Raw genomic sequence first — 19,844 nt, 5'->3', positions numbered from 1 at the left:
ACGTCCAAACTTCATCGTACATTACACAGCGCGGGAAAACAAAACGACATCGCCGAGCTTGTCATTCGATTACACCGATAAGGTCACGTGGTGACTCCCTCCAAGTTTATACGCCATGAGCGGAGGCCTGGATTCATCATGACATATTCACCGATCGGAGACAAGATGTGTGAGGCCCCGACAGGCATACCACAGAGAGTGATAAAGCTGGAATGCGGTATCGAAGGGTGATGAGAATTGTTCTGAGAGGATGGGGGAGTTCTCCCTACCTTCCCTGTACCGCCCCGCTATCCTGTCCATTCCCTAACCATCATGGACTGGCGCGCTTTTCATCGACACAAATTTAGCTCATTCGTCACATTAAAGTGAATGGTAAAACCATTACGAATGATGTACAACTCTTCCAGATTTTTCAATCGTCAGCTTTGCAACTGATTTAATGCTTCTTATAGGCTAAGTCAATACAGTATGAGTATCGCTTTCACATGGGACTATGTTAGACTCTGTTTCCATTCATTCATTTTGGGGGGTATTTAAAGTCATTAATAAAATTGATATTACATTTTGAATATTCAATCGTTTAATTGACCAACTGCATGCGCTTACTCTTACTGAGTCTCCATTTTATCAATAATGTCTCACTGGTTTGTATATTTATCATATAATATTAACTGATAACTTGTGCAAATTGTAAAAGAGGTGGAATGTCTAAGTTTTAATCTACTTTTTTAAAATCTAAATAGTTAAAGGATTCCCATTGATGTAATCCGAATTAGATGGCATGCACCTACGCATATTTCGCTCATGGAAATCAGCATGGCTCCACATGAAGCAGAACGAATGATGATCCAGGTCGCACATATTTTGTACCCTTGAAAAATAGCATCATGCAGACATATATCATGTTCCTGGAGTATATCACGTATCGTCTGTACGATGTTTGTAATATCAAAATAGAACTACTGTTATTGCTCATGCAAAGGCGGCGTTGATGGGAGCAAAGGGGACCAGCCCTCCCCGTGATTTTTTTCTTTTTAAATTGTTGGAAAACAGAAGGAGAGAAAGAAAGAAAGAAAGAAACGAAGAAAGAAACAAAGAAAGAAAGAAAGAAAGATGAGTATGGGAAAATCATGTGAGGGTAGACTTGATAGAAAGGATTATAGTGATGAAATTCGACGAGACTGATTCGAAAAGCCCCGACCCCTCAAAGAAAAATATAATGAAGTTGCCCTTGTGAAACGAGAGGTATATTATACTGACACGATCCATGATATTTTCGTTTATGCGGAGCATGCGTTTGATTTCGAATAACGAGATTATTATATCAAAGACCGGTACAGATAGCAACAAAACATGTAAATGCGTGGACCATGCAAAACATTACGATTAATATTATACACTTAAATATATTTGTAAAGAAATAATGAAAATTAAAGTCAAGCTAATCGGCTTAGAACTGTAAACTGGGAGGTATATTAACCAGGTTAGTAGAAATCATGAGGGTAAATATTTATGTTCATTAACCCCTTTTTATGAAAAACTATGATATAAATAGTAAAAGAGATATTTTATAGAAAAGGTACACAATTTCAAGGTAATTTTGGCGCATTTTCGCCTTCTGTAACTATGCTTTGCAATGGACTTCTATAGATTTATGTCTGTGTAATCAAGGCCTATACACTCTTGACATTATGCATAATCTTGTGATGTAATGGTGGAATTGGCACGCGTAAAAATTCTCAGTAATCAACATAAACGTGTAATCCTGGCCTGGATTTTCCTTTTATAAGTTCATTTTACTTTGAAAATGGCTGTACCATAATGTGGATCAGGTAGCCATGTCATGACCACTCTAGCTGAGATATCGTATTCTTGATTAATAATAAAAAAAAAATGATAATATTCCGCTTTTATTTAGCGGAACGACGTGTCTAAGCCCTTACATGCAGGTATATATTGTTATCCCGGTCATCAGATTCAGTCAGTCATTCCCACGCACAATGTATGCACATTCTCCACTCCTAGGGGAGTATTCAAGCCAGTCGCCTGTGAGGCGCACACAGTACTGGACAAGCAACAGTGACTTTCACATCCTACCGGGTACCCATTTAGCACCTGGGTCGAGAATGGAAAAGTGTGGATTAACGCCTCACCAAACGACCCAAACCCATGTGGGATTCGAACACACGACCCTCTGTTTACAAGGCGAGAGTCAGAACCACTGCGCCACGGCTGATCTCTTCATAGATGCTATTGCATGTATCAGGTTGATCTCTTACACTGAACCATAAAAGGGTAGAGCTTTCTTAGTCTAAGTTCTGACTTCATCAACAAGTAATTTAAGAAATTTCGAGTCATCTGTAAAGCATTTGTTCATTGTTGCATCGGGGACTTTCCCGAATTGTCAACTGATCAGTAATAGAGAGTAAACTGTTCATGCGGATCGACAGCTGTATTTAAATCCATAGTGCCTTATAGTTCCCCGGACTTTTCTTAAATAGTTGGTGAAATTTCATGAATGTTACATAATATACACTGGTCATTTATCATGGATCCTAATGTAATCACGGGTTTACTCTTTGCACGCCAGGTTAGCCGAAAGGAACTGTGGTTATATGCTATACCCGAAAAACCTATATACCACCCACTAAAGGAATATTTGCCGCATGAAAAATTGACGAGCCAAAATATAAAAATATCGCCATTATAATACGCTCTGGGGAAACTATGTTGATATCTAATGAAGATAACCTTCATTACATTGTCGTAATACAAATAATATATTGAGGAAAGTTTTCTGCTTCGGTTTGTCAAAAAAACAATGAGAACAGTGAAGATCAAGTTTTCCGATATTTCAGGAAAAATAACTTTTGTCAAGGAATCCGAAATCTCGGAAAACCTTATGTCCGCGATTTTATCCTACTGTCAAGATTCAAATTAAGGTCTATAGAAGGAAGAATCGGATTGTTGAATATGCCTAATCAATGCATGATTTTGTCAGGTATGGAAAAGGCTTTTACTATTTGTTTACTGTGAATCCACGGGTTGTGTCCATTTTCCTCATATTCTCTTTTCACCTCTTTAAACACTAATACATAGAGGTTTATCTTTCCCTCGATTTAACAATGTTTCTCCCATCATTCCCATTCATTATTATTTTCAGTTTTGAAAGAGGCTTATCATCGATCACTTGATATTATTTTGGCACGAAGACTCGGGCATCAAGTATCACGACAATTTTAATTGCCATGATCTTTGCTCATGCACCCTTTATTGATAGGCTATTCGTAAAAAAGATTATAATGTCATAGGGAATTTCCACCAATTGTAGAATGGGTAGTCATCCGAATTTGATTCATGCCAATTGATGTCCTGTGATAAAAGTGAAAATAAAAGTAATTTTGTCGGTGATGATACATTGAATGATGATAATTTTCCCTGGCGAGATGGTCCAGAAGGTTCAATTTATCACTGCTAGACGCCTCAATATTCAAACCTATTTGTACTGCACCCTCCAAGTAATGCAAATCAAAGTCTTTTATTTGTTTGTTTGCTTTATGTATATATATGCATAAAAATACAAATACAAAATGAACGGGGTCAGTGTTGCAATACAGAAGTGGTAACGATAAAAGAGTTAGTAAAACAAACGGATAGTGGTCAATAGCTATGAGACCAGGGCGTAATGGGCAAAAAAATAATAATAATAAGCGGCACGATATGGCATATGGGGGAACATTTCGAATAAGTTCCGAGGGAGCGAAAAACAGAATTTATGATAGATATTGACGAAATGTTAGAAAAAATGTCAAATTTCATCCCTTTTCATTTTCTCCTGATTTTACATTTCTGCAATTTTGTATGCATCATTGTTGATATATTTGCTTAGATAGCCTTTAAATACGGCACTTGATTGAAGTCAGAGAACTATGTGGTATACGAGATGGGACGTGGAGCTCTTCCCATCAGGCGCGCGCTTGATACCATATTGGTCAATGGAATTCCACGAGCCACATTTTGAAGGATACGGGATGCGTATATATCATGGTCGTGAACGTAAAGTATGAACAGTCGTCATATCAGCATATGAAGACATAATGGTTGACTTTCGCTTGGAATTGTCTTTTAGATTCAACATTTAGCATGTTTTGCTGGTAAAACTATTATAATCTATAGAATAATGAATATAAATGTACATTTACAAGTGGCATTAAAAAGTTTAAAAACTGAAACGTGGACATTCTTATAGTACATTACTCTTATAACAACGAAATGTTTTCACCGACTTTGTCATCAGATCAAAGAATTATTTAATTAATTGGATTAAAAGAAAAAATAGATGAATAAAGATGAGCATTATGGTATGAAGAAAAGTCATAATTTCCATTTTTTACAAATAAATCCATTACGTAAGTGTATGATTACAAAATTTATATAAACTGAAACGTACATTACTCTTATAACAATTTTCAATTCAATTCAATTAAACATTTATTTTCCTCCATTTTACAAAATTTCTTCATTTTTTAACAGGAATTCACATGAAATCAATTTCCATAAAGAATATAAATATATACAACTTATGTGTACAGAGGAAAGCGTAGGTCCCTAGAAGCACATGCTTGTGACGCGGAACTAGTATGGGGTTGAGCAAAAAATAGGGGAGTTTAATGCTTAAAATTACAGTCTGATGGTCATTTTCACGTTTTGTAAATGGTCCCTGAAAAAGTGCACCCCCTCCCCCTACCCTGTACCCTGCTTTGAAGTAAATAGACGTCCGGGTCAACAGAAATAAAATATATCATTCAACTGAGTTTTGATATTTTCATCCTAAATTATTCACAATTTTGGGGTTACCAATCATGCAGTGTCCTCAATGTCATTTTGGCATTAAAACAATTGATATACATTCGAACGTCAATGATTCAAGTTGCTCGAAGAAAAGTTAGAATTGACTTTTCTATGCAATTCACATTAATTACTATTCTAGAAAGTTTCAAATCAATGTGATAACATTAGAATAAACAAGTCAACTAATAGACCCTCTAAGAATCATGAATTCAAATAAGTCAATATAAGGCAAAATGCGAAACGTTATAACCATTTCAGTGGTTATAAGCATGTGAAGAGCCTAAAAAATATTCAGACATTGTCTGAGAGATAAATGATAATGTAACAAAATTTTCAAAAACATATTTTTCAATTTTAACAAAATGTAGGTTCATTTCACTTGATTTGATGCATCACATTGATTAAAAGTGGAGCGTTGTGGCCCAGTGGATTAGTCTTCGGACTTTGAAACAGAGGGTCGTGGGTTCGAATCCCAGCCATGGCGTAATTTCCTTCAGCAAGAAACTGATCCACAGTGTGCTGCACTCAACCCAGGTGAGGTAAATGGGTACCGGTAGGAAGTAATTCCTTAAGAAGCTGTGTGCGCTATGAACGCCTAGCTTAGCCGGGTAATGTAGGAGCGCCTTGAGCACTTAACAAGGTGAATATGTGCGCAAATTAAATATCCTATATTATTATTATTATTATTATTAAAATACCGTTATTTATCATGTTTATCAATCTTTGAATAACTGGTGTGTATTTTGGATTTCGGATTTTGGAAGTGTAGATTGAATGATATAAATTTCTATGTATTGCAGGCCTGTGCGTGTCAAGCTTAACCCTTGATAAACGTCTGTCCAATCAATAATTCAGCGAAAATCTCTCCGTTTGTAATTGTGATAGAAATATAGTGCATCTCTGCGTGTATCAGAGTAATGTGAGAATAGAACACATTTCATTTAGATCAAGGAATCGAGACCTGGAGATCTAGTCATCTGTCATGATAAAATCCAATATGTCAATATGAGCGTTTTCATTCTACAGGAATAGGACTCTATCTCACGTCTGTATAGCCTCAAACAGTCAGCGATCGAAACGCGATGCAGGCGTGCGGCATACCGGAGCGGTCACTCAGAATGTGAGACTTCAAGCTGTGCTCGAGGAAAAACAAACTAAGGGTTTTATTGGGCTCTTGTTACATTACTAGGTTAAACATGATCATCGGAATACTTGTAGAGATCTGCATCAGTGTTGACCTGCTTTGAGTGTTTAACAGATCTTTAACATTTTGTCTCTCTATCTCTTGATGAATGACAATGATAGTCCATGTTGAGAACTAGTTTTGAATAATTCCTACGAACAAAATAGTAAAAGTCCATGAGAAAGATCGGACGGAAATAGCAATACCATTTGATTATCAGTTTGGCCATCTGCATGATGTTTGTTCTAAAGAGAAATAAATCAATGAATATTTTTTACATACCATACAAGTAAGAGAATGACGCGACCGACCTGATATAAGGTTGTTTTCATACTGTTTGTTTGCTTTTTTAATTTCTGCGTCCAAATAATATGATATATAATATATATTTGCATAAAAATATGCAAAAATAATTCAGAATATAATTAATAATAATTACAACGGTGAGAGGGTGAAACTTAAAAAGTTCGCTACACACAATTGATTATCAATCATCATTATATCTTAAATTGGGGATCTTATAGACCTATAGAGCACACTTCGAATGAAATTTTAAGAAATTTACAACGAAATACAAAATATTATTACTAACGGCAATGATTTTTAATTTCTACTTTTGTGAAACAATGTGCAAATTAAAGGATTATCTGATGAAGTTAATTGCCTACTTTTCAATTAATAGTTCATTTCGGAAATCTCGACCTTGTATTAAAAAAGTTTTAAAAAGAATAACTCTACACATTTCACGAGAGCGAAACCATAATTGTTTGGGGTATTTTACATTCTCGGAACAGGTAATAAGCATTTGGAATCAAGTAACTTACGTTGCGGTTTTACCGCTCCAATCGTATGAAAACAATTTTTTTCGTCATAATGTTCTCAGTCTATTTTTCATCCGATTTCAATTAAAATCGCCGTTTTTCGTTCAAATTAATCATAGCATCAGCATGAATATTATATGGTGTATCCTCAAGATTATACGGGGAAAGGATAACTTATTATTGTGCAGTTCCTCGCGGTGTGCCACATGGATCCGTTATCGGACCAATCCTAATTACTTTTCTTCTGAATTACCATATCTAACACTGTCTCCTCATCCCCCCCCCCCCCCCATTTCGCCAAAATACCAATGACGCAGTCTTACATCATGAATTCCATATGTCACAGATAGGTAACCTGATATCATTTATATGTATATATTTTTGTACAAAAAAATCGATTAAAAAACGTACCAGCCTTCAAGCGATGTTTGTTTGTTTTCGTTGTTCTTTAAAGACGACCTAAAACTTTCTCGGTGTACATAAATATGTAACGGGTTCTTCAATTCACTTGAAAATGCATGATGGATACAAACTATGACTCAAAAATTTTGTGGAAGTTGATATTGTGTGTGTGAGTGTGTATTTGGATGTGGGTGTCAATATACACGGCACTTGTGAAGTGTGTAATTAATTAACCGGACACACATTTCTTCCACTATCCTTATCGCCTGTGCGAATATACAATGTACAACCTTATCGAAGCTATATCATCATTCATCACTTTGCTTTACGTAAGATCATTATAATCTCCATTATGATACGGTGGTATGCATGGTATTTACGTCGGCCAATCAGAGTGCGAAACGGCCCGCAATGCACTTTGGGACATCTGATGCATACAGTGCGATGATAAGGATACCCTCATCATCTTCAACATTCATGATACAGGGGGAGGTGAATACAGACAGAAAGGGTATTGCCACTTAAAGGACAAGTCCACTCCAACGAAAATGAAATGAAATGAATAAAAAGAGAAAATCAAACAAAAACAACAGTGAAAATTTCATAAAAACTGGAAGCAAAATAACAAGTTTTGCTTAATTACACAAACCAGTTATGGTCAGTATGCAAATAGTTGGACTAATCACATGTACGCTATTCATTCACTAATTTATTTTTTTTCATTATGTGAAATATTCTAATTTTCTCCTTTTTGTCCTGTAAAACAATGTTTTATTACCCCGGAACATCTGGAATTGCCAATGTTTTAACATTTTATGGGTCTGAATTAATGAATGAGGGATTGAATGAACGAACGAACGAGACTACAAAGAATTTTATGAATGAATGAATGAATGAATGAGTGAGTGAATGAATGAATGAATGAATGAATGAATGAGTGAGTGAGTGAGTGAGTGAGTGAGTGATTGATTGATTGATTGATTATAATAATAATAATAATTAGACTTATATCGCGCCAAATCCACTTTGTAGAGCGCTCAAGGCGCCTTATAGAAAATTATAAAAGAAATTATAAACGAAATTAAGAAGAATTGAACAGAAATGTTTTGAGGATATTTTTGAAAGTTTCAGAAGTCAAGCACTGTTTGATGCTGTGAGGGAGGCTATTCCATAGCTTAGATTCTTTTTATCCTACAATAACATTCTTTTTATCCTACAATAACAAAGCCAACCAGAATAACACCAACTACAGCTACAATATTAGATAACATTTTTACTAATTCTGACAAACATGGTAATTCTGCCATATTAACAGCAGACATAAGTGACCACTTGCCAGTTTGTTTGATGTTGTTCGACTCATTTTCTTTCTTAGGAAATAACTCAGAAGATGTTGTTTATAGAAGAATTGTAAATGAAACAAAGCTCCAGAAATTTTTAGATGAATTACAATGCATTGATTGGGATATTAATGACTATGATGTTGAGGTTTCATATAATTCTTTTTTATCAAAATTTCAGCTGTTGTACGATAAAAGTTTTCCATTGGAAAAGTGTAAACATAGTAAAAATAGTGTGAGGAAACCATGGTTAAATAATACTTTGAAAAATCTTTGTACAAAACGAAGGCACTTACATAAACAGTATGTTTTAAATCCAACTTTGAATAACAAGCTGAAATATACCAAATTTCGGAATTCATTAAACTCAAAACTAAAATATGCAAAATCCATGTATTACTTGAATAAATTTGAAAGTGTAAAAAATGACATGACTTGTATGTGGAAACTAATAAACAAACTTCTCAAAAAAAATGTAAAAAATACTAATATTGCAAGTCTTAAGGTGAATAATGAAACAATAACAGACAATGCGCAAATGGCAAATGCTCTAAATGAATTTTTTTCGACTGTTGGTAAACAACTCATTGATAAACAAGGAACAGATCATGGACTTAATGATTTTCGTTCGTTCTTAAAGAAACCCAACTCATCTTCAATATATTTTAACCCTATCACCTGTAGCGAAATTATTGAAATTGTTAAACAAATGAAGAACAACACAAGTCCTGGTTTTGATTCCATTTGTGTGCAAGTACTCAAACGAGCAATTTATATTATTGTTTCTCCACTGTGTAATATTCTTAATTCCAGTATACAGCAAGGTGTAGTTCCAAGTAAAATGAAAATATCTAAAGTGATACCTATTCACAAGAGAGGAGATAGAGAAAATAGGAATAATTATCGACCGATTGCAGTACTCCCTGTATTTAGCAAAATTCTTGAAAGATGCATTTACAACAGACTGATCTCTTTTCTAAACAAAAATAATGTTTTATATCAAAGTCAGTATGGATTTAGAAACGGGCACTCCACATCCTCAGCATTATTACAATTAGTTCAGAATATTAATGAATCAATCAATAAAAATGATAAATTGATTTCCGTATTTATAGATCTAACAAAAGCTTTCGATATAATTGACCATAGCATTTTGATTTGCAAACTTCTACATTATGGTATTAGAGGTATTTCACTACAGTGGTTCATTGATTATTTATGTAATCGACAACAATATGTTTATTTAAATGGGAGTATGTCACATCAAGTGACGGTAGGATGTGGAGTGCCCCAGGGATCAATACTTGGTCCGCTGTTATTTTTAATTTATATTAATGATATTTACTGCAGTTCTGACAAACTTAAATACATATTATTTGCAGATGACACATCCGTCTACTTAACAGGAAATGATACTGAAAATCTTATAATAACCATGAATGAACAATTAGAATATATAGACACATGGATGAAAACAAACCATATGATTTTGAATGTTGAAAAAACAAAATATATGATATTTGGTAATTGCAAGAATGTAAATGATCATAGATCATTATTATTTAGAAATATCCCGATACAACGCGTTAAAGAATTTAATTTTTTGGGTGTTACAATTGATGAAAAACTTACTTGGAACTCGCATATCTCACAATTGAATAACAAACTTGCAAAAAGTATAGGAATACTTAATAAACTAAGTTTTTTACCACAGGATGTCCTGAAGGTCTTATATCATTCTTTTATTACATCATACTTAGGTTACTGTATAGTGGTTTGGGGATTTGCTTCTAAAACTAAATTGAATCGCATACATGTCTTACAGAAGAAGGCCATACGTATTGTAACTCATTCCACTTATCTATCTTCTAGTAAACCCTTGTTCAAAAAAACAAATATTTTGCCAATTAATGAAATGTGTCAATATTATATTGCTACTTTTATGTACTGTTGCTATAACAACTTGCTACCGAAGTCTTTCGAATCATTCTTCTTATTCAATAAAGATGTACATACATATAATACCCGAAATAAGGATAAATTTCATCCACCTTTGATGAAGAAACAAGTTGCTAAATCATCAATATTTTATGAAGGTCCACTGTTATGGAATAATCTACCTGATAGCATAAGACAAAGTAAATCTTTAAACCATTTCAAGAAAAAATATAAACAGTTGCTACTAGAGAATATGTAATGTAATAACCAACACATAACCTGCTTGTTTTATCACTTTATCAATCTCCTTCTTGCTTTTCTTTCTTCTTCCCTCTCTCTTTTGTAGTAATATTCTTTCCTTGTAATAATTTGATACTTGTATTATGTATATGTATTATGTAAAAGTAACTCTACAGTAGGAGTCACTCTTGACAAGCCCTTGGCTTTTAGTGACTCCTCAACAATTATGTTCAGCTTTATGTATATTATGTATCATGTGTTTTTATGTGGAAATAAATGAAATGAAATGAAATGAGTAAACAAATGATCTTTCACCCCAGGTTTTGGAAACTTTGGGGTAACAAGAGAATTGGAAAAGGAGGAACGTAAGGATCTTGAGGGGGTATAACTTTTGATCAGTGAAATAAGGTACTGGGGAGATGAGCCATGAACACAATGGAAAGTTAACAACAAAATCTTGAACATAATACGCTGTTTTACAGGGAGCCAATGTAAGGATCTTAAAATAGGAGTAATGTGAGTGCGCCTGGTGGATAGAGAAACAATGCGAGCGGCAGCATTTTGAAGTTTCTGAACTTTGACTAACTGATTCTGGAGTAGATTAAACAAAAGGGAGTTTCCAAAATCGAGACGGGACGAAATTAAAGCGTGAACCAATTTTTCTGTGGCTGGTCGAGACAAGTATTTCCTAATAAAACCAATATTTCGCAATTGGTAGCGAACTGATCTACAAATAAAAGAAATGTGATTCGACATTGTCATGTGAGAATCAAAAACTATACCGAGATTGAGACAAGAACTGATTGATTGATTGACTGACTGATTGATTGATTGATTGATTGATTGATTGAGTGCGTGAGTGAATGAATAAATAAATCAATGAATTGAACTATGAATGAATGAATGAATAAATGAATGGAAGAATGAATGAATAAATAAATGAATGGAAGAATGAATGAATGAATGAATGAGTGAATGAATAAATCAATGAATAAATGAATGTATGAATGAATGAATGAATGAACGAACGAATGAAGGAATGAATGATTGAATAAATGAATCAATGAATGAATTAATTAATTAATTAACTTGAATGAATGTGTTCAACCAGGTCCAACGAATGCATTATAGAGATTACTTCTTAATTACAAGCCATATTGAAGCAAATTGAAGACCATCATTATTAAATCCATTGATTATTTGTTTTGCTTGATCGTATTTACCGTTCCCGCAATATATTCATAGACCATGCACGATTTTAAATTCTATTTTTTTTTATTCACTACAAGAATACACTCGACTTCCCGTTATTTTGCTACTAAAGCTGTATGATATGATATCATCAAATTGTAAAGGCATTAACTCTTAAAAACAGATGGCATGCAGACATAGTGAATATAAGATTTCAAATAATTTCAGGGGTATATCCAAAATACAGTTTCGTTTTTAGCGGATAAGCGAAGAGTCTTGAAATGTAGTATTTTAAACATTCATTTTCATTATACTACAATGAAAAACATATCGGTCAGCTAAGAATGACTATGGTGCAATTCATGTCACATGAATAAATAAACATCTAACATAATGTTTCGTCTGTATGGATTAATGAACTTTTTCCTCTAAAATTCTCTGTTATTAGAAACGCGATATGCTCAGTAATGTTTGGAAATAGGGACATATATTCATTTCATGATACAATTGGGTTATGGAGAAAAAAATCATTTAATAATAAACAAATTGTTCTCTGCAATGTCAAACAATATTTTGTTAATACAAAATTATGATTATTTATGAAACTATTCGTGTATAAAGATCACATTATAATTTACTCACATAAACTATTTCAGGTTATAAAAATAAAAATAAACACATTTATAGTTTAACGACAAATTTATAAGTTCTAAGATATTTGTCGTCATTTTACATCAGTCCTGGGAGTTTACCATCAATATATATATATTTGATAAAAAAGAGAATGTAGCTTTGTGTAAAGTATAGCAAATCCTTAATGAAGGAATGTAAGATAACTGCAGGGTTATTTCTTTCAAAGAAACTCAAACAAATCGTAAGCATATATATATATATATATATATATATATATATATCAGTATACGACAGGCCAAAAAATGAAAAGGACGTGTTTTATTCGATTCTAGATGGATACCATTAACAAATAAACTAAAATAATGCTGACTCTTGACTTTCAAAATTTGGAAAATTACTCAATTTAAATTTATCCTTAAAAAATAAGCTAACGAAAATTGTTGTTTCGTGCTAAGATTTCTAAAGAGGCTGAAAAAAAATATTTACGTTAAAAAATCTCTTTGTCAATAAATATCAAGCCTCGGTCAGGTAAGAAGGTTAAATACATTTAAATTTAAAAATAGTTTTTGAAGAATGACACGAATATTACAGTAAATACGGGGCAGGGTGAAACGACACCCTAGTATAATACGATACAGCTGAACTTGGCCTGGGCATATCAGTCGGCCATTCAGAAATCGCAGTCCAAAATGTCAGCGTGTGTGCGAGCGAAAGGTCATTACGAGGGAACAAAATATGTTATGCCTCCTACATCTCTATTATTTTGTAAGGGCCTTATACAGAGTTCATCCCGTCTGATAACGGATTTGGTCCTGTAAGGATAGAAAACTGATCGAAGACATTATATATTTTGGTGTGTGTTTATACATGAGACAATGAATTTGTTGGTCAATTTGTATAATAATAATATGTTCCATAAACATCATTATTTTCATTCGTATATTAATTTATCATTTTCTTGAGTATGATCATTTTGTGAATCATTTTCATTATTTTTATCATTATAGTAGTAGCACCTCCACCACAAGCAGCAGCAGCAGTAGTAGTATAGTAGTAGTAGTAGTATATTAGTCGAAGTAGTAGTAGTAGTAGTAGTAGAAGTAGTAGTAGTAGTAGCTGAATTAGTAGTAGTATAGTAGTAGAAGTATTCATAATATTTGATTTGACTTTTTTATTATCATCTTATTGTCATCTTTATTAGTATATTACTTTTCTTATATAGTTATATTAGTATAGTTATTGATATTATTATCATAACCATCATATAGCCATTAACATTATCATCAAAATCATACCTATATTATTTTCAGTTATAGATAATAATTAAGTTTAGAAATATAGTATATTACATTGATTTTATAAAGTCTAAGGTCAAATATATAAGTTGCAAGACGAGAGTCCCATAGCAAGAAAGCAATAATTTCTATCTCATGCTGTGACAGACAAAAGTCAAAAATAGTTGTGGAATGCATGCATGCATACATACGTCAAAGCGATTAGATTGACTGTAACGAGCTATGTTGCACCCGGGGGCACGGTTTCCTTCCCTAACAAATCGGATTGTGATCATAACAGCTCCCTTGGGGAGTGAATGTCAGTCTTATATAGGAGTGATTGAAAATCGGTGGATCATCCTCATGATATTCTCATTATCTGTCTTCTTTCTCAAGCTACATATAGTATAAAGTGATTTCTGTCGCCTGTCTTTGAAAAGCAGGCGCGGCGCCACAAGTGAAGGGGGGCAGTGGGCATCCCCCTCATATAATAATAAAGGGAAGAAAAATAGGACAAAGTGAAGGAAAGATTATTCTTGACCGCGTCTAACTCTATATACCCTATTAATCAAATTAAAAGATGACGGCACTTTTAGTTCGTCTCGATCCCTCCCTATGAACATTACTATAGGCCTTATTATTACGCCATTCATGTCGAGTAGTATCTACTTTTCGATGTACATTGTCAAATCATAATTAAAAAGAATAATACCACCTTTAAATGCCGTCAATGAGTACAGACTAAATGGGAAAAAACTAGTATCAATCATTCGTACATTATGTCTATAGGATCTCGGTATAACATTATATCTTTTTATTAATAGATAATGTATTTGCAAGTCTATAATTTTTTTTCCATATACACGGATAAATGATGTAAAAAGAAAATTGAACTTTAAGAATGTTTTTTGTTCATGATAGCCCGAACTCAACAATCTATGATCATGAAACAAAACCATCCACAAACTGATGAAATTTATATTCCCCTTCAATAACGAGGAAAGGGAAGTAAAAACTTTTCTCGACAGTTCATACAGTATTTTTTTTTTCGACAGGACAAGGTTTATTGTTATCATAGGCCTACTTATTCTTCCACCTATAATGTGGAAGTTAGATTGATGCATGCCTTCCGCCCCAATACTTTCCTGCACTTGTCGGGCCAATAATGATTCTAATTCTGTGCTAAATTGAATTTGTACTGTCAACTTTGGCGCTGAAGGACCGGTGAAACGCCTGTTAAGTCACGAAGAACAATCGAAAGTCACTTTTGGAGTTTTATCCGATCTCATGGCTTGACTTCTTCCGGGTACAGTAAATCATGGAATTTCTTTAGATGTATTTATTGTGCGAAACATGAATGAAATTAATAAAACAATAACTTCGTTTTGCGTCATGCACTTTCGCAGATGTGATTCCAAGAAGCATCGTTATATGTTATAGAATCAACATTATCCTTGTTTATTCGAAGGGTGACTCTTCAAGAAGTATCTGCTCCATCCATATTTCGCTGTCAGGATTAACTTTCCATTATTTTCCAGGGTAGCTAATTAACATTTATGATAATGAAGTTGGGAGAAAATAAAGTTTAAAACATGAATGAAAATGGGTTAAACATTGCATGAAAAGTGTGATAAATGAATTTCAAATTGAAAAGGCAAGTTCCTACCTTTTTGAAAAGCACTTGTCATGAAACTCCAGAGAAGAGAGATTAGAATGAGCTCAATTTTTGAATCGGCCCAGGGATGAGATAGAACGTAGAGAACACACGATCAAAAGTATCCGTGCTCCAGCGAGGATAGGTTATAGAAAACCGCCGTATTTCACTGGGAGGGTGGCAGCCAAGTTAGCTCGGGAGCTGCGGGCGCAGGCTGACGGGAAGGCACGGGCGACCCCGACCAGACGATACGGGGTGAAAATTCCTGCCACATTCCATCGCCCTGAACGGAGAGATGCTCCGGTCAGTGCTACTAGGCTGTGCTACCAAATATGGAAGACGGGGGTCTGCGAAAAGATGTATCATGTACGGAGAACCTTGTGTGTGATTACATTGAATGTATATCTGCTACAAGCAGCTATGTATTGCCACGTTAGATTCTGATATGATGGGTGTGTAGCCATTTTGGCGGGCATTTGTATACACATTTCTACTAGCTAACGTAGATGTAGACTTGGTGTACTTAACCAAAACTTTCTTGTACACTCCCTGCGGGTCTATTTCTCTGAATTTACCGACAGCCCGTTTTCTCTAGGTTCCTTTTGATGGCCTTTGGCAAGGTTTCTCTGATGAACAATTTCATTCACTGAAGGCGAAGCCAAACTTTGATGAATGGAGTGTTGGTCAGTTGTAGCTTTCATTTACACATTGGAATAGGTCACTTGGACTTTGTTTCTTCTCGCATTTAGGAAAAGGGCAAAATAAAGTTCTCCATTAATATTTTCATTGAAAATCTCGCATAGTATGTCTACTCAAACGTTTGATAGAATTTGGTACTGAGCAACAGTGAAATAATTATCATCCATAAGATCATTCACAAATTACATTCACTATGTGTTCTTAAACTCAAACGGGGCCATGCCGGTGGCCGTGATAATGTTTGGGGTTCATGGGTGAATGTGTAGGTGTTATATGAAAAGTGTTTATTTTTCATTAAACAATGTAGAAGAAAAATGTCTGCCGAAACAGTTAAGCCCAGCCCATAGAGATGTATACTAATTATCTCTATGGCCCAGCCCTTGTAGTCATATCAATGCACTACATTAATGTCAATGAAATTTCGCTCCGTGAAATCGAAGCTTCGTAATGGTGGATATAATTCAGGGCATATGTCAATTAATGCGTAAAGAAACATTCTGCCCAGGCCAGTCAAAGGAGTTGCTTATTGAAGAAAAGGTCAGAGGTTAATTAAGCATGGTTGTGTCGCCTCTTCGTCGAGTTCGTCCATGATAGGCCATTTAAGTAATGGCAAATCCACGTTTCGTTTCGTGTGATGTGTTTAAGCCCATAACAAGTTGATCATCTTCCATAAATTTTTTGCTCATGCTTATCGAAAAGCCTCCAGAAAGCCTCCATTAAGGTCTATCCGATGTCAGACTCATTAAATCAGAACTCGTATACATGCAGGCGTAATAAATAGCAGGGTTTTAAATCAAATCCATACTAACGTCACGTAACTATAGGCCTATATTTCCATAAATTTAAAAATATATAAATTTACTAAATAGATATTTATGAAATGCATACCACTTTATTATACATGTTGTTGATAAACGTAAACGTCCTAATTGTTATGTTTGCTAATAATCGTGAAGGGGCTAGCGGGGTGGTTAAAATTCATAGGATCGATTAGTAATAGGGTAATTATAGGATTCTAAAATGCCATTGAAATATTTTTGATTTGTTAATGATATTAATTTAAGAATTATTGCAAAGATTGCACAAGCAAGAACGATAGCGGGGTGAAACATGGTTACGGTATACTTAGATTTAGATTTATTTATTTCCGTTCAAACAAATAACAAAATCCAGTGTAAATACATGTTCAAAATAATACTTACTCAAAATAATGCATACAGTTCTATAACATTTTATAACAAATATTGAAGTTCTCTGAACGGAGGGACTTGCCAAGAAAAGCAGAGCTTGTAAAAAAAGCAAGTCCCTAACTTAGTTCCAATACTAATTAACATAACCTATATACAAGAGACTGGCGGAAAACGAAATTAAAATACATAATCTACAAAATACCAAAATAGAGCGAATAAGCGACAACAAAAAGTGGAAAGTAGTTTGGATAATAATTTTAATGATAACGATAATAATGATAATTTTTTAATAGAAATTATAAGAGTGGAAAAAGGGAGGCAAAGGAAGAGAGAGGGAGAAAAGAGTGGTGGAAATAAAACTGAAAGTGAAAAGAGGAACATGGCAGGTACACAGGTCAAAGGGCACTGTAGTGACATTATTTAGAATATATGATATTAGACAAATATTTGTCATATAGACAAGCAATGTTAAAGTAACTGTCATGTATTTTGGCATTTCTTCTTTATTCATAATATGCTTTTAACTATTTTCTAACCGCATCTACACTACTCTCAATTCTAAAATGATCAGGACGTGGGCAATTTCATTTACTTTCATTCCATTTATTTCCACAATAAAAGCAAAGTAAATACAGTTGGCTCATCTCGACATCATTGGAAAAATAAACAATTTGAATTACATTGAGATATAACAATACAATACATTCTTGAAATCAATTGAATAATATTGTTGATAGTCATGTAACTTAAAAGCTGCCATGTGGAGAAAACCTTGTGAAAGTAAAACTTGTGAAACAGGGTATGCATAATGGTATCAATTAAGATATTGGTTAATGTACATATCAATTAACCAATTAATCAATGGTATCAATTAACGAAGTAGAGTAAGCAAAATGGGGATCAGACGTACGAAGAGGTTGATTATTTATAAATTTACCGGAAAAGACCTACATATATAATTTCGCCTCGAAAATATAGAACTGCAATATTATTAGTCTTTCTATATAAGATTGCGCTGAGTTGTGAAACGTCACCTTCTCTGTTCCAGAGATGGTGGCTACGTTACAGTGGAAAACACTGCGTCCCTCTGATAAGATGCTAAATGGTGAAGGGGAACCCCCTGTGTCTTAGTGGTCCACCAGTGGTCCCAATATCGGGAGGAGAGACCTTCGTGTCACGGTGATTAAGATCGCTTTTCGCCTCCCGGGCACAGGTTTCTGTTTGTTTCTGTTTGTGTTAACTCCCGTAGGAACTCGGCAGGACAGCATTTTGCTGGCAAACGCCAAGCTGCATATAAGCAGTTACATTGGAAACATTTTACGTCTAGGTTAATCAGTCACAGTGGCTGACGTAATAGACGACAGTTATAACTCTCGGGCCTTTTTATCAGAGTGGAGACAATGGCAGAGTTCACAACCTTGCGATTATGAGTCCGATGCTCTAACCACTGGACCACACGACCCACAGGTGACGACAAACAGATATGTTATTGTAAATAATGGTAAATATTAATAACAATATAATCATCGCTTAACGCCTGGTAGACAAAATAATGCTAAGACCAAGTATGATAATTAGAGTGGAAGAAATCAACACAATATTCACCCTTAGTTCAATTAATTTTATTGTTTTGAAGAAAAAAATGCTTGCTTTTCGCAGTTCTAAAGAAATAATTGTACCTAATCATCAAATAATTATTATCATCATCATTATTAGTAGTATAGAAGTAGTAATAGTAGTAGTAGTAGTAGTAGTAGTAGTAGTAGTAGTAGTAGTAGTAGTAGTAGTAGTAGTAGTATAGTAGTAGTAGTAGTAGTAGTAGTAGTAGTAGTAGTAGTAGTAGTAGTAGTAGTAGTAGTAGTAGTAGTAGTAGTAGTAGTAGTATACAGTGCGTCCCCCAAAACAAGTATACACCTTTGAAATGGCTGCCAAATAAAAAAATATGGCACTTACATAATATGGAAGCCAACTAAGTCAACTTTCAAATGACACCAAAAAGTTGGAAAACTATTTATGCTTGAGCACTGCCCACTGAAACAAAGGGTATGAAAATTAGGGTGGGCTGGAATTACCCTTCCAATTTATTTCAGTTTTTGAGAGGCAAAACCTTTGGAACTTGCAAAGTTAAGGGCGTTGTGATAATTAAAATGATCGACCGTGACCAGTTTTTGTTGTTTAAGCATGCAGGTTAAATTTAACTTTAATGCATGAGTGAACACAAATTACACTTTTTGGGGCAGCATTTCAACTTTATCATTTGGATCTCTTTTTGGGCAGCATTTCAACTTTATCATGTGGATCTCAGCACTGTGTTCATGGGAGTCGGAAGAATAGGGGGTGAGATAGGGCTTAAGATGGAGAAGTAGGTTGATTGAATAAAGTCAACAGATCATTCTGCCCCCGCCCCCTCCCCATTTCCTGCCCTCCC

This window comes from Lytechinus variegatus, chromosome 1 (assembly GCF_018143015.1).
Source record: "Lytechinus variegatus isolate NC3 chromosome 1, Lvar_3.0, whole genome shotgun sequence".
In the NCBI taxonomy this organism is placed as follows: Eukaryota; Metazoa; Echinodermata; class Echinoidea; order Temnopleuroida; family Toxopneustidae; genus Lytechinus; species Lytechinus variegatus.
Note: the sequence above shows the minus strand (reverse complement) of the source record.